Here is a 16,260-nt window from a genome sequence, read left to right as displayed (position 1 = left end):
CAGCTTACCTTAAAATGTCCAGGGGAGTGATTTGTAGCGACAGCATCAGACTGGGATGCATGGCTCTCTCACCCTCTCTGGACGCGGCCAAATGAGGCTGACTGACTGTTGATAAATGCCTTTGTGCTCACATGCCATGAAACAAATTTACAAAGCAGTTGTAAGAATCAATCAGCCGTCTGGTTCTGAAGAAGAAACCAATTTGCTAAATTTATGTGCAGAGCAGTGAGTCATTCTTGCCTGTGGCAGTAGATCAGAGGTTGTTGTTGGTTTTATTTGGTCCTGAGGGTTTATCCATACTGTAACAGAATAAAATGTTCTATTGGGGAAAAAAGACTTAGTTCAGTTATTGGATATTTCTATTGCTGTCTGTACTTGACAAATCTCCTCAGGGTCGGTGTTTTTTGTCATGGCTAGGACAGTGGACGTTCTTTACTACTGTTGCATGTTCCCAGAGTGAAATTCTTGTTTACTCTCACAGTTTATAAAAATACAGATTTGGGATTTGGTTTGGCATCTTTCATCTTACAAAGCACCAGTATTTAGTAATAAAAAATAGATCTACGTTGTGATTTGTAAACTATATGCTGATTTGGTAAATATTTAATTACTGAAATATTTAAGAAATGTAAATGGCAAGAAACTATATTTCTTTGATGAGTGGGATGTAGCGACTACAGTTTAGCACCACTGTGCTGTAATTCTATCTGATGGCCACTTGGCGTCGTTGTTGTTCATTTTTTAACGGTCGCCTGCTCCATTCGCTTTCGATCAGCTGATAGTTCATCAGCATTTTGAACAAAGGTACAAAATAAGTTTGACGTAGTGAGTTCTCGTATTTAAAAAACATTTTAAAATGTTGTACAATTTATTACTGAATTGAAATTGAAGCCAAAAAAACTAATGCTGATTTAAAAACAAAATAATAATAAATACACATCCGCCCTTTTACCGTTAGTTTTTACTGCGTTACATGAATGTGTTACATGAATGTTGTATTGCGTTAAAATTAACGACTCCACAGATTTAATTGAAGTTATTAAAGGGACAATTCGCCACATCCACACTGCCAGATTTTTATCTGCTTCCCAGTTCTTACAGCAGCCTTTTATTTTATAGGCTGACATAAATCTTTATTACCTTAAATACACACACACAGTGGTTTGAGGTTGGGTCCACTCACGGTGGAGGTGATGGTTTAAGAGTGTCAGGTGAATTTTTTTTATTTATTTTTTTTTAAGTAGGAGTAAAAAGCTAAGATTAACAAGGTCAACAATAGGATCAGGTTTGAGACAGGAGGTAAGTAGAGATTTATTAGACCAAAATCTGACTTCTTCGAATTCTGTGGAGAAATGTTGACTCTTTACCTCAGGATTAAGAGATTTCCTCAAAATTCTATTTGAAAAATCTAACCATATCCTACAATTTGGGATTTAAAATCGTTGAAGCTGTTCAATTCAACGCGCAACAAACTCTGATTTACTCAGAATTCTGATATTTTAAGTCAAAATTATGATGCTGACGTACATATTTTTTCATCTTGTTATCTTTATGGTAAAATAAATAAGTCAGAATTTACAGTTTAAAATCATTCATGGTATAACAAATGAAACTAGCGTAAGCTTTCAGTAAAGGAATCGTTTTTCAATTGTATTAATGTCATTGGAAAATCCGAGAACTTGTTCAATTTGTGATATCAGAGCAAAAATTCCGACATATATAATCCACCAATTCAGTTATATATTATTCAGAGAACAGAAGTTCCACTTCATTTTTGTAATTCTTACTTTTATCTAAAATGTTCTGAGAAGGTTATCTGAAGTCCAATGTTTTTCTTATGGGGCCACAATGTTTTCCGCACCAGTGACGTTCGTGACTCGCTGTTTTGTGTTTTGTTTTTTTGTTTCCTTCCTATTAGCAGCTGTTAATGTTGGTGCTGCAGAGTCAACGTGTGAGTGTCTCCGTGTGTGGACAGTGGGCTTCTCCTAACAGGTAAAATGAAAAAGAAAACACACACACATAGAGTAGGTTTGCTCACGAACCCTGGCTGTAAGCGAGGGAGTGAGTGAGCTGATAGAGCAGGATTCCCGTGATGTGCTGTGTTCTGTTCTAGTGTGGGGGAGGAAACACGAACGGCACTAACAGCAGCAGCAGAGCAGCGGATAAACAGTCAGTATTGGTTTGCAGAGCAGGAGGAGGAACATGGCGGCTCAGTTAGCCAGCACTAATGTTGTTTCACTGCCGCGAAGGTCAGAGCCGCTGCTGAGTAAGAGGATTTAACAGCGAGGGACACGGCAGAAAGTATTCACTCGTAAGTACCCACACGTTTTTGGCCGTGTGAAGACGGACACCGGCATGTTTTGGAGGGGGCTTTAAATCCGCCGGAGAGCTGTTCAATCTCGGTTGTGTGTCTGTCTGTGTCTCTGGCACTGGCGTTAGCTGATTAGCACGGCGTTAGCTTCGTGGCTAATCTCGCTGCTTGTGTCAATAGTGATTCTTCTGCAGCGAAGTCAAAGCACACAGCAGTTAGTGCAATGTTAACCGAAAGGGGTTTAGATCAGTAGCGGGTGTCGCTGCTGGTATGTTTAAAGCAAAGTGAGACAAAGCGTGCACGGCACTTTTACATGTCATTGTGTTTTTTTGTGCTGAGTGTGCGGGAGGTTGGACACACAACACCGGGCGAAGTTCGCCAGTGGAGTTAGCATGTTAGCAGTGTAGCCGAGAGCCTGTCCCTGCTGTTTCTTACAAAATAACGAGTCAGGACTCGGGGCAGTTCACGGAATGTGTTTAGGCGGAATTGTGAGAGTTTGGGTAAGTTGTTAAATGTGTATTTACTCAGGAAGAAAGGAGCGCTCTCGTGTCTCCTTTATTTTTCTGCTGAACTAATGTGTTTCTCTGCTGTTTGGCTCAGCTGGTGCTCTCGCCTGATAACAGACCAGTTAGCAGCCAAGCCTCAGTGTCAGCGATTTATGTGCTGAAGTTTTTTTTAATATTAGGACAAGTATTCTGAAAGTTGCTTATGAAAGATTGTGATGGTCTACGTCACTTATTACTAGGACGATACTTAAATTGGCATTTGAATTTGGTATGTGTCAACATAGTTGTTCGGTGCCTCATTAAAGGTAGAGTATGCAAAAATATCCTAATAAAAAAATCAACATTGATGCAACACGCATCAGAGTAGACGTCGTTCAGTTCAAATACAGTCAGATCTCAAGTCTTCTACTAAGCAGGTATACAACAACAACAACAACAAAACAGCTTTTAAGCCGGATTGGTTTAAAGTCATGGTCTTCTGAGTGTCTGCTCGCTGTTGAGCAGAGATAATGACCTATGAGGGCATTTATCTTGGACATTTATGGAAATGTAACAGACAAAAAATACACATAGTGATGTTATACTGGAGACCATGGTTGTTAGTTGTCGTGTTTTTGTTTTTGTTTTAATATGCAGGTAGACTTTATTGATCCCAGGCTGGGAATTCACAGAGACTGAACATATGCACGTGTAATTTTCTTGTTAATATATGCCTGTATTTTCCCTGTGTCCATCTGTTCTGCATGAAGTTGCAATGTCTAGATATTTACCAAACTAGTATGTTGGAGGAGCAAAACTAACAATTGTCAAAGTTTAGATTTTAGATTCAACTCATTGTCATTACACATATCACAGGTGCAGAACATTTGAATGCAGTTGATTAAACTCCTAAAAGAAAAACTATGGGGGTCTTAAGTAAAGTAATTATTAGCCTCACAAAGCTGTTGAGATGGTTTTGAGATTAGTGGACATTCTCAAACTAAATCTATTATTTTACTTTGTGGGTAAAAAAACAAACAAGCTAAAACTGAATAGCAGGTAAAGATTTTTTAGGATTTTAAAAATTTTAAACGTGAGAACATCTCAAACAGACTGCATCCTTAGCCTCCTCTACATGGGAGGTAGTGAGAGCTGTGATTTTTGGTGGAAAAGGGCTTTCTACCTTCTCCTTCTTTAAGGACATAGAGTTCTGTGTGAACATTGCATGCACTAATGCAGTATGTAGGAATGCAGCTCCAACGGGGGTGGGGGTGTCGACTCGTTCCTGTGTTGCTTTTTTGTGCGGCCTTTCAGAGTGCACTGCTCTGCTTCTATAAAGCCTCTCTCTTGCTTGACTGATTCAGGACTATACAGGCAGACAGCTTGCGCCATTTCAAGCGATTGTCAGCGCTGCTCGCAGTCATGCTTGAGAAACGCATCCCGTAGAACCAGTTGAGCAGTCTCTCTCTGTTGCGTCACCCGGCCCACCTGATGGTGCATAACATTTGAGCCATGTCACTGATATGAAATCTAACATGCCATGCTGTTCAGCTGTGATTTGGCTTCAGCACTTTTCAGGACAATGAGATGTGACATATATAAGTCAGATTAGCCCATACGCACAGCAACCTCCAAAGAACCACCAAAATACCATGCTGGTCTGTGCCTTATGCTTTAAATTAATCCCACACAGTGTGAATAACCATTAGCATAAAGCTAAAGTATTAATTCCAACTATGTATGCATGTGTTATCTGTTAACCACCCTCATTATCTCAGGGAGTTGTTATACGTGGAGTGAAAGACTTTGTTTTTAACCAAACACTTAGTTCCCGAAAGACAAGACAAGATGTTCCTACTAAACTTCCTGAACAAATGTCATTTTTATATTGAAAAAGCACTGGATGGGCATACAAAAGCATATGAGTTGTGTGTTACCAAGAAAATATATAACACTCCAATAAAGCATGTGTTCTGTTTTTTTTTTCTCTTGGTGTGTTAGGCCTGTTAGGCTACTGAGAAACATTATCTCACTAAATGACATGTTTTTCTTCCAACTGTTGACATGCATTCACCTTGACGGTGTGAAGTGTGTACTCAAGGAATGCATTTTTTTTCAATTTTCCACAGTTGATATTAAAAAAGAAATAAGGTGTGGATTCTCCTCTTTTTCGGGATTACCCCTGCAGTTCATCTACATAATGGTATTTGGCATGATATTACCTTTCGTTTTATTTTGTTTGGGGACAAGCCTTTGAAGAAAGGGATTGAAATCTGCATACTTCATGTAACATGTTGTATGAAAGAGACATTTGACATTTTTTTCGCCTTCATCTTCATCTCCTTTCTCTTCCTGACTGATTCCCCCCTTTTCTCCACCTGACTCTCCTAAATCCTTGCATTTTTTTAAAAACAAAATACCACTGTGCACTATTGTGGTCTTTGTTGTTGCCAGTTCAGTTCTTAGTCTGCTCATATGCTTTTTTTGAAACAAAGTATTTTGTTCCAGTGCATTTACAGACAAACACATCGTCTTGTAATCGCTGACTTTTGCCCTGTGATAGCTGCCTCTGTTGCGTCACATGAGTGATACTGTAATCATTTGGACCTTGTTCTGCCGCATGCACTGCCATCACTTTAGTGGCTTTCTGTCACTGTAGGACCAGTGTTAAATGAGACTGCTACAGCCCTGGTAACTACAATGTGAATTATGTTTTTGCTTTGTATTGATTTATGGGAGTCTCTCAAAGAAATTTTCTTTTACAATTAGAATTACATCAGAAGTTTGTCTTTGGCTTGTTTGACAACATTGATGTAATTTCCTGCTGGTCATGTATTGTCATGATATTTAGGACTGCAAATGAGTAATTTGGTCCACAAAAGATCCACATTTGCTTAAAACTAGTTTAAAGTATTTCTGAATTCTTTAATAGAAACATGGGAAATTTATGCCTAATTCTTAACTTTTAATCTGACTAAGTATAATCAAGTATTATTGAAGGTTTGGTTGGCCAAATTAATACTTTCCAGTCCTTGAGTTTTAACTACAGGTTGGATTTTCAAGATTTACTGTAATGATTCATTGATCTCTAACAAATTTCTAATTTTAAAGTGTAGATTGATCTTTAAGAAGTGCAGTTTTCCCCTTCTTAAACTTATTTATTTTGTAAACTACACCACTGCTCATGTTCCCGCACACTTTGCTCTGCTAACGTTGACTCATTTGATCCAGGATGGAGAATGACATCTCTGTCTCACAGTTCTTAGTATGACCACCTCTTTAAACCACCATTACGTCGCCCTCAGCCTCACACAGGCTCTTTAATATCTTACTGGCTTACTTAGGGTGCTGTGTATGTAAAAGCAGTGTCAAATGACAACATCCAGTGCTCGCTGGTTGGTATAAAAAGGACTGGGTCTGTGGTTTAATTCTAGCATTCCTTTTTTTTGAGATGATTCTTTGCTTTAGATGAAGTATTTTTCTTGTCTGACTACCTAAAGCCGTGTGTTAATCTTTGGCTACACTGACTTTTTAACTGTTTAAAATTAATAGTAGAGATGTAAAATTTTCCACTCAAAAATGTGAGAATTACAGAGAACGCCACTTTTTTTTTTCTAACCATGTGACTTTATTCGTCATACACCATGTTAAATATCATCAGTGCATTCATGACACAATGCTCCCCCTCTCCCTGATATCTGTTTGGCTTGTCTCACTGGGCATCTCACCCTGCTGTTTCTGCGTTTCTGTTGTCTTGGAAACAGCAATGTGACAGATCCTGGGTAGGCGTGAGGGATGAGTTGTGGGGTAATGGCCAGGTTGTTACAGCAGAGGGAGAAGGAAGAAGGAAGAGGGGGAAAACGACAGAGAGGAGAGGACTAAATCAAGGCAAGGATGGTTGATGGAAAGCTGAGAGGGCTTTGACGTAGAAGAGGAGGAGCAGAAAGTATTTACTCTCTCTCGCTTGGAGGCATGTTGTCATTGTCTTGTTTAGCTGACCTCAAATCTGCTGTCCCATCTATCAGTGCAGAGAGCGGATCCTGTCTTGCTTCCAGTAGTTTACACGCAGTCTTTTTGGTTTAACTGAGTCTATGATCCAATGTGGGGCTTTGTATGATACTGATAGAAGGGGAATCTGGTATTTTACAGTGTGTAGTGTGCTTGATTTAGGTCAGAGACTACAGTCTGTGTACTGAGATGTCCTGCTTGTCTGCTTTGATGGGCCCAGTATTTCTTACCAGCAAAACCTTTGTGGCACCCGTCTCACAAAATCTTTCCTAATGCTATGCAACATAAAACTCCTCCCTGTGATATATATCCCTGCGTTGATTGCTCCTGCCTTTTGAATCTTAATGTAGTCTAACCTGTCAGGTGTCATGTGTCACCTTTGGAGTCAAGAAGTGTGACTTCAAAAAAATTACAGTCCTCAGCTTCTGCCTCTACATCTCTGTCTGAATGGTCAAGGTCGAGAGCTGTTGAACCACGTTGCCTTAATTCCCCCACTATACTCGCTGCCCTTTTTCCAGCCCTACTTCTGTTGATACATTAAATCCAATCATCATGCTGCTTAATATTGCTTTTTTTAGTTACATTATCTTAAACCTATTAAATATATTCTTGAAATCATGATAAAAATCTACTTACACCAATGCTAGCCATGGGAGAAAATTATTATGAAGTTGTTTTCAGTGGAAGAATATGCAAAGAACCATTTTATAACCTGCTCTTGATGGCCAGCACTTATCTCAAAATCAAAATAGCTATTTGGTTGTTACCAAGTGTTCATGTTGAGAGATCGTCTATCTTTTATATATAGCACTTTTACTGATATATTAGGCATTGCTATGTTAATAGGTAGAGTTTAAGGCACAGTGTTACTGTCTGCCCCTAAAGTCAGGCTTTGGAACAGCTGCATTTCCAAATGGCAACAGCAAAAATGACACAGTCTGTAAAAGAACATAGAGTAGACTACTTTCCTACAGCACTTGTGACCTCCAACAACGTTCCATGTGTAGAGGTTGTGTAAAATTGTGTGTTGTTCCACTTATTTGGTCCCGTTTGTGTTTTTGATCAACCTTCACCTTTGCTTTATATAACCAGTGTTGGACCACTGATACAATAGTCAGGAATGGCTATGACAAAAGGAACATTATAGAGCAATTGTATATGTAAACAAGTGCATGGTTAAAGTGTCATTGACTGGCATAATGATTTTTCTGGCACACCAACTGTCTTTAGTGGTTGATGTAGCTTGTAATTTGATTCACTTAGGGACTATTTGTATGTGTTTTTAAGGCTACGATTTCTTAAAATCTCACAATTTCCCTGCATTATCCTCTAACCCATGGAGAGTTCTCCGGGGCTCCATGGATCTGGAGGCTTGCAGGTGATCCAATGATTTCAACACTCCACACTCCTTTACTTATGTAGGTCAGCCACAGTAAAGTGCATATTGATCTTCCAGGCTAAATGATATTGTGTTGTCAACTGCTCATTGCTAAGAAGGTGCCCTTAGACAGTTTGGCTTCAACAGAGGAGACAGCAGATGTCACATTATCATGAGACAAAGCTTCTGCAGCTGTTTTTATACCCCTTTGCTTGTTTGTGAAATATGGTAAATGGCATTATGTTAATGTTTTCAAACATAAACAGCATTTTTGTCAAGAAGAGCTCTATTTCCTCTTGCTCTTTTCACAGTCATCGGGGGTGTAATAAAACAAGGCATGCTGCATGATGATACATTTGAAATGGCACTTAATTTAATTATAAGGAAAAGGTTGATCTTTAAGATACCAGAGGGTGTTGCTTAAATTTATGCATGACAGGAAGCATTTCTAGGTAAAGGTTAGGGAGTGCATCTCAATTTGTGAGAGTGGGTGAATTGACTCCTTTCCCCTCCACAATGTGTCTGTGGCAGCGGGTGCTATAGAGGGAGTGCTAGCATGTGGTTGGCACCACTCCTACTGCCCAGGGTGGAATCCTTGGCAGGGAGTGAAGGGGTTGGGGGGCGGGGAGAGAGAACTTGGATTGAGCAAGCTGCCTGCTGGAGTTGAGTGGGTGGTCCAAAAATATGCAGAGAGTTTCAGTCCTGAGAAAGTGTAGTATACAATCTTTTACTGTGTAAGGTAAACAGCACGCGGTCACCAACTCAAGCTGGACTCCAGTAGTAAGGAATGAAGAATACTGAAGATGTAGAGCAGCAGAATTTCTCACTGGCTTGTCAGAATGCCAGAGGAATGTAGGGATAATGTTTCAGTCTATCAGTTTCTGTTTTGAAGGTAAATTTCTGTCTTGCATGACTCCCTGCTAACTCTGTCTTTTGGCCATCTTGCAGTCCCTGCTGAGTCAGCAGTGTTCCTACTGCAGCCTGTCACATGCTTTTACTTGCTTTACCTGTAATCCCGTTAGTGTCGTGGGAAATCTCTGGAAGTGACTGACTGAATGACGTCCCTGTCCTGCTATCATTACAGCAGAATACAAAGCGTGTTGGTATTAAGACCAAAACTAGCCCATCAGCTGTAATACTTGTTATTTCTATATTAATCACACAGATCATTAAATGTTGCGCAGGTTCATGTGCCTCATTTCAAGCCCCATTACCTTCAATTAACAGTCACCGTTAAGTACACATTTTGAATGTGAATGAGCCCGTTGGTATGTTACCTGATGCAGCAATATCATGTTGGTCATTTTTAGTCAGTAACAGTAATGTTGGCCATGTAATAACTAATTTGTTATTTTTTTTATTATGACATTTTTTTACCTTGTGTGATAATTGTTTTAACAAGTAGTAGTAGTAAAAAAGACAACCTTCTGCTAATTAATGTCTCCAGCTTTAGGAGTACACAGCAAACATACTGTGGCTGCTTCATTAGCACTGTTTACTTGAACATAGAAATGTTTATGTTATTGTGTGATCAAAAGTTTAAAATAATCTTTACCCCTTGGTTAACAAAATGCTGTGGCCAGGAGCTATTTGTGGAGACAATGCAAAATTGTTTTATATTTCCCTGCATGTTACAGTTGCTTCTATGCAAAGCTCCACTCCACTGCACTTTTTTTGGTTTGGCACCTGATAATGTGGAAGTCAAAACAAAACCGCTTCCCAACTCTTTTGGCAGTGCAGTACAAAACAAAGAGACTCATTGGACACAGAATGACATTATAAAGGCAGGCCATGATGTTACGCAGATACTTCTGCCACAGGAGCTGACTGACAAAGGGGGCTCTTTTAAAGATCTTCACAGATTTGAAACCCAAGATACTGACTGTTGATTTTCCATGTTTCAGCAGCCTTCTGGTATTACTTGATTAACAAATGTTTTATCTGATTAATCTTGTTAAGACTGAGACACAGCATCATAAAAATAGCTACAAACAATGTGGCAAAATTATAAAACCAATGGGTTCATTGTTGTTTTTTCTTTTAAGTGATTACCTAATGGACTTAAACTTGATTAATTTTCTAACTGCAAAAATATAGATTTGGATTTCAGAAATTAGAAATGGATGAGAGTGACGTATTGGATAGAGTTGTTTTTGCTCCATCAACATACACAATGGTTTGCATCTACAGTAGTTGCATTTTTTCTTTTTTACTTTTCTCTTAAACCCCACGCTGATACACAGTTTGTGCGGACCTAGCCTTTTTACAGGAAGTGTTGTAGCTATAGCTTTTGTCATTTAACTATTGACCACATTGGCAACATGTAGCCTCAGGGAGTCTGGATTAGAGCCCACAACTTTGCAGTTTGACAGCTGACTTTTGCATCGTAAAGGGCATCCAGCGTAGGCCAAATGGTACAGGATTATTTGGTACAATACATACATGAACGAAATTGTCTGGTACTGGTTTGCAACATCTTACTTTCATTATGTGTCAAGGGTAATCACAATAATACAGAAAAGAACAAATGTCCCCAGAATGCAGTTGTGATGGCAACCAACAGCCGCTCATGTTAGTCCTTTATGCTTCCAGCAACTTTACCTTAGTTTGCAGCTAGCACGGATGGGCTTGTGAAGAAAGGCAGTTGAACAGGCAAAGAAAATGTCATTGTCAAGTCAAAATCAGCTGGCCGGGTGATAATCAAACATGATGCCTCCCTTTAAAATAGCATCGTCCAAATGAGCAGTGAAGGCTTCTTCTATTAATGAGAAGCACACAAGTCAGAGTATTTAAGGGAGGCAGTATCGGAATAAAAGTGTAAGAAACTTGAAGATTTAAGGAGATCTTAAGATTTTATTTTATTTTACATTTGGTTTTTGATTATGGGTTATTGATCTGTGCAATTCAATTTGAATGTGTGTTGACAAAGTGAGTGTTTCTTTCAGTGTGCTGCCTTACCAAAGAAAAGTAAAATAGTTGTAGGGTCTACCTGACCTGGCTCTCCCTGAATGTTCCAGCAAGAACTGTCTACATGGAAAGAGGGATGGGGAGGGGAAAAAGAGAGTGCTCTGCTTTTTCTTAGCTCTGTCTGGACCAATTAGATGTTCTGCTGTCAGAGCAGCAGTCGTTTTAATCAGGTATTGCTGGGATTTAAAGTCATCCCTCTATACCCGTTTTACAGATTATCGCTATCCTGCTCACACTTTGGTCCAGTGGAGCAGAAAAAATACCAAGAAGATTTTGTAATCAACCTAATTTAAATCTAAATTGATCTGTTGGTCTTTCAGATTGTCAGACTTTAGTGTGTATGTGTGTGTGTCTGTGCTTGCAGTGTTAGCCAGAGTGTTGGCCTCTCACATTATCTCAGTGCTGGCCTGATAAAGTGACATGTATGTGTCAGCTGATCTGCTCTTCCCCTCCCCCTCCCTGTTAACATGACACCTCCTTTTCCTGCGCCTGCTTCCACTGTATAGCCTCAGGCCTCCATGGGAACTAATTCCTCACTGAGTGTGACAGGCAATGAAACATCATGGACACACACAACACAGCCACAACAGATATGCAGTTGACACGCAGACGAGTCACAAGATAAACTCCAGATCATCTCAAAAGACATGATACAATCAGTGGTGCCTCTGAATTGTTCTTCCAGCCCACACAGTCTCTTTTTCCCATCACACACACACTCTGCATTTACATGGTTGTTTCTGTGACACACTTTCACACACACCCCAACATTTGCTTTCTCTTGTCCGAATGACTCACCTTTTACAGAGCTCAGTCTTATCGCTCTCATTATGGTCCTGACACATTTGTGTTTACTGTCCCCGAGGTCACAGCTGAAAGAGTTAGCTGTTGCTACTGGAGCAACAGATGCAGAGGCACCTGGCACAGCATAGCATTTGCATCAGAGAAGCCCATTGAAACCCACTGGCATGATTTCAAAGGGTAATAATACATAATGGTGTTTTATGGGAGGAGCAATGTTGATGCTGTTTTCACCAAGACATAAACTGTAGCTGTTCTTCCCTGTGTTGTGCATGAAGCAGGAAGTGCTGTTTCCGTGGACTGTTTTCTTAACATTTGTTTTGTTCAAAATTGCATTTTTTGCTGTTACTGTTAGGACTATTGCTAAGCCACTATTTCAGTTTGTAATTATTCAAGGGGTTTTGTAATATTTAAACTCAAAACACCTTATTTTAGGTTTATTACTAGACCTGAAATAACAATGTTTATTAGATTACTTATTTGGGTATAGATGTATAATTATTAACTGATGTCTCTTATTTAGGCTGAGTAGAAAGAGTTAAAAAACACAATCTTTCACACTCTGGTCACTCAATTTTCAATTATCGTAATTTACATTTTTTGTTTGGTTGCATAAAAAATGTGACTCCAGTGAGAGCGAGAGTGACTCAACTCCTTGTTATTACAATCAAAGTGCAAATTCATGCTAGAGGGACTTGAACTTGATTTTCCTCAGCATTAAACAATTTTATCCAGCACGTTTAGGTGCGGACGAGAATGGGTTGTTCTTAGATGTTAGTTGTTTAATTTCCTTTCCAGGTGATATTGGTAATTTTTTTGTCCTTCATATGCAACCACTCTTAGTAAAACTGTTAACAATATATGTTATTTATTGATTTTCTTTAATTTATTATGCATTCCATTGTCTTGTAATATTTTTTATTACACCAATAGTATTTTAATTATACACAAATTACACATGGAGAAAGTAATGTAAAAAAAAGTTTTGTTTTTTTTTCACTTAACAGTTATTTTGAAATTAAAGCTTTATAGTATGCTTTCTAAGGAGAGGCAGCCTGCACCTGTTTATCCACTGATTAATTATCAAGTATTAGTCAGCACTCTTGTTTTACAAAAATGTCGGTCTAGTATGTTTCTCTGCTCTTCAGAGTAACATATTTTTTCATCTTTACAGTGCGGACAAGTGTAAGCATTAGTCCACTGTTGCCTGTGCTGGGAAAGTGAAACTAATCCCTGCTATGTTTTTGTAAAGCCACACCCCCCTATATAAGAGTGTCAGAGAGAAGGGGGAGAGCTAAGGTGGTGGAAGAACAGTGCTGTGTGTTTGAATGAAAAGGAAATGCTTCCGCAGTCGAAATCTTCTTGTATTTTACTGTAATGTATTTGATTATTAGGGTACTTTCCAGAAATTATATGACAGCTGATCTCACAAATCTAAAGTCAGTGGAGGAAAATAAAACTGTTTTTGAAATGGGAAATTCCATGGCAGATTGTTGTGATAAAATAAGTAGTATTTTATTGTTCATTCTTACTGTTCTTTAGAAATGTTAATATTACATCCTCCACATAAAACTATACATATGTTTGTGTCAACCATGCTTTTGCATTTGTATGTACAGAATAATAAGATTATCATCTATTGATTATTGGTTAAGATGGTATTTTTGACTTGGTCCCAGTTTGATAAGAGCCAAAAGGCCAGGTGTTTTCATTAGGGTGGACATTGGTCCCAAATCTTATTGGATTAAAGGTCATCACTGGGCACTTTAAGAAGCACACACTTGGGGCTCCATTGGCGGTTAGCCCCTCTGTGACCTGGACATTTTGGTCAATTTCTAGCACATTTAGTCATTGGCCTCTCTGAACCTGATTAGCTGGCTCATTAGCATTGTTAACCCAGCCCTGAGTGACAAATCCATTTACTCAGCTGGGAGCACACTGCCAGTTCTGAGAGAAATTATGCAACACAAATAGCCCTGAGCTTGAAGATTCATACTCTATGGTTGTCAATAAGGCCTTTACTTTCTGCACACATCATGTACATATATGTTGTAAATAAATAGGTGTCAACTAAAGTGTATGTTGGAAATCTTCTGGATGTAAACACAGTTCCATACATACAATCAGGGATCTGGAACGTGTGTTTTCTGTTGCTTCTGTTTGGTGCAGTCACGAACAGTGAGCAGTCACATTCCACTTTGGTTGGCACAGAATTATTTATAGTCAGGAAGTAACAGCATAGCCAACAATATACCACTTTTCAGAATCTCTTATTTGTTTGGTTAACTGACTTCTTTACTTGTTTGCAAACTGACAAACATCTTAATAGGTTTCTCTTATTTAATGGCAACAAGGTAATCTAAGGTTGACCAGCATTCGCACTAATCTCTGCAGGCTCACGTGTTATCTCTTAAGTGGGTCTTGGGTAAACTCAAACAGGGATTTAACCCCTTACTTTCAAACTTTTATACTTACATTTGAACTTTTATACACATAAAGCATTGAAAGTCAAGGCCTCCGAACAAAATTGTTTTGAGCTCTGAGCCTGCTAACAAAATGAAAGCAATCCTAAGCATCAGTCAGTACTACATTTAACACTGCAGTATGGCAACTTTCATTGTTTACTTTTCATTTCCTCCAGCCTTTTAAGTGCCTGAAGGGGTTTTGCAGACCCACCTGCTTATTCTTAGCAGAGTTGTACTATGTACACACCCAGTTGTTTCTAGATGCATAGGTCACAACATACATAGCCCTGTGCAAACCTCTATTGCAGTTTCTTGAAAATATGGCAGTATATAGTGTGTGTGTGTGTGTGTGTTTTCAGTATTTGGTGCTGCATTTACAGTTCTTCCAGACAAACTTTGTCCGGTGCTACAGGTTCTTTGAATTCACTCGCTTCACCATATGTTTCTGCATTGTACAATTGTTCTCTAGTTGAGGATCTTGTTTTGCTTACTCTTCCAGGTGCTGTTTACCTCAAGCAGGCCCACAACTGATTAGTGCCACTGTGAAGTACATTTCAATTTTGAACAAAGCAGTTGTACTAATGATTACATATATTTGTCTTTATCAAAACCTTAGTGGCATGGGTCAGTTTTTAACCAAGCAACATACATCCCTGTGATATCCCCCACCACTGGTTAAGTGGGGCTTGAACTTTTAACCTGTTGATCTTTGACCTCCCATTAAATACCAACAGATGGTCAGAGTCTGAATGGCCAACAGAGATACTCTTATGGAATTGACTACTTCATTTGTCATGTGTCCTTTTGTTGTCACTTATTTGACTCTTTAATAAGTGGCTTGTTTTTACTCTTAATTTGCATGATACATAGTTTTTATTTTCAGATTTCATAACCAGCAGACATGTTTGCCTTTGATAGATGTTTGCCAGAACTGCTAACTTTCCCTAAGACCTCCAAACGATACTTGGGGCCTAATTGTATCTTCATTCTAACTCCCAGCATTGGTTTACGTTTGGTTTAAGTGTTATTAGTGGAAATATTATACAATGTACACTCTGTGGTTTTACGAGCACTTCAGAGATGGATCTGTCAAAGCAACATGCTCTTTTCCTAATAAGATCTGATAGTTCATCAGGATACTTGAATCACCCTATTTTATCGAAGTCATGTCACTGTATGTGCAGGTTCTTCCTTTCACATCCCCTTGGGTTTTTCAGCTTTATTTTTTTTTTCTCCTGTTGTAGGTGATAATTTGTTTCCTAAGAAGAAATTAATATTTAGCTGATCTTCTCAGCAACTTGTTTTTCAAAAATTAAAAATTAAAACCAACTGCAGTGTCACAGTTGCTGAGATTAGTTTTTTTTTCTTTTTACCAAATTTAGCCTTTAATGTTAAAATTATTTTTGATAATTAGTTCAGTGAAGTTTTTTACCCTCTGCCTTATTCTGTCACTCAGTCGACAGATCAGGGGCCGGACTGAGACTGAGCATGTGATAGCATTAAGCCCAGAGGAAATTCCTCTAGAGGATGAGAACTGAGAGCTGTGCAGGAAAAGGAAAGGGAAAAGAGGAAGGTGGAGCTGAGAAATTAAAAGTTGAGATTACATTATGGAGATCAGATTGCATGTCCCTTTTAAGACTTTAGCTCTGTTTATGCCTTCCTTAATGGATGTTTTAAGTGTATACACAGGCAGTCGACAGTGTGTGTGAAATTTATGATGTGTTTCCTTTTGTTTAAGGGAGTAAATTATGACTCTATATGTATGTGTAGTGGTGCCAGATATGGAATAACACCTTTCCACACCACCTCGAGCTATGGGCTTGCACAGGGTTCAAAGGGGGAATC

General features: G+C 38.9%; 2 protein-coding genes across 8 annotated transcripts in view; both read left to right on the top strand.

The window, feature by feature from the left end:
* Window positions 1-16,260, top strand: part of mkxa (mohawk homeobox a) — a 1,121,182-nt gene that overhangs the window by 91,363 nt on the left and 1,013,559 nt on the right. The gene's annotated exons all lie outside the window — the stretch shown is intronic.
* The window catches only part of ncoa2 (nuclear receptor coactivator 2), a 53,568-nt gene continuing 39,213 nt past the window's right edge, over window positions 1,906-16,260 (top strand). For 3 of the 6 annotated variants that reach the window (XM_025054719.1, XM_017031443.2, XM_017031440.2), the window contains exon 1: window positions 2,005-2,311. The gene's annotated coding sequence lies outside the window, so the exon portion shown is untranslated. The other 3 variants (XM_008307730.3, XM_017031441.2, XM_025054720.1) reach the window with 3 other exon arrangements.

The sequence above is a fragment of the Cynoglossus semilaevis genome, chromosome 3 (genome assembly GCF_000523025.1).
Source record: "Cynoglossus semilaevis isolate Cse_v1.0 chromosome 3, Cse_v1.0, whole genome shotgun sequence".
Lineage (NCBI taxonomy): Eukaryota > Metazoa > Chordata > Actinopteri > Pleuronectiformes > Cynoglossidae > Cynoglossus > Cynoglossus semilaevis.
Note: the sequence above shows the minus strand (reverse complement) of the source record. Positions and strands in the feature narration are given on the sequence as shown.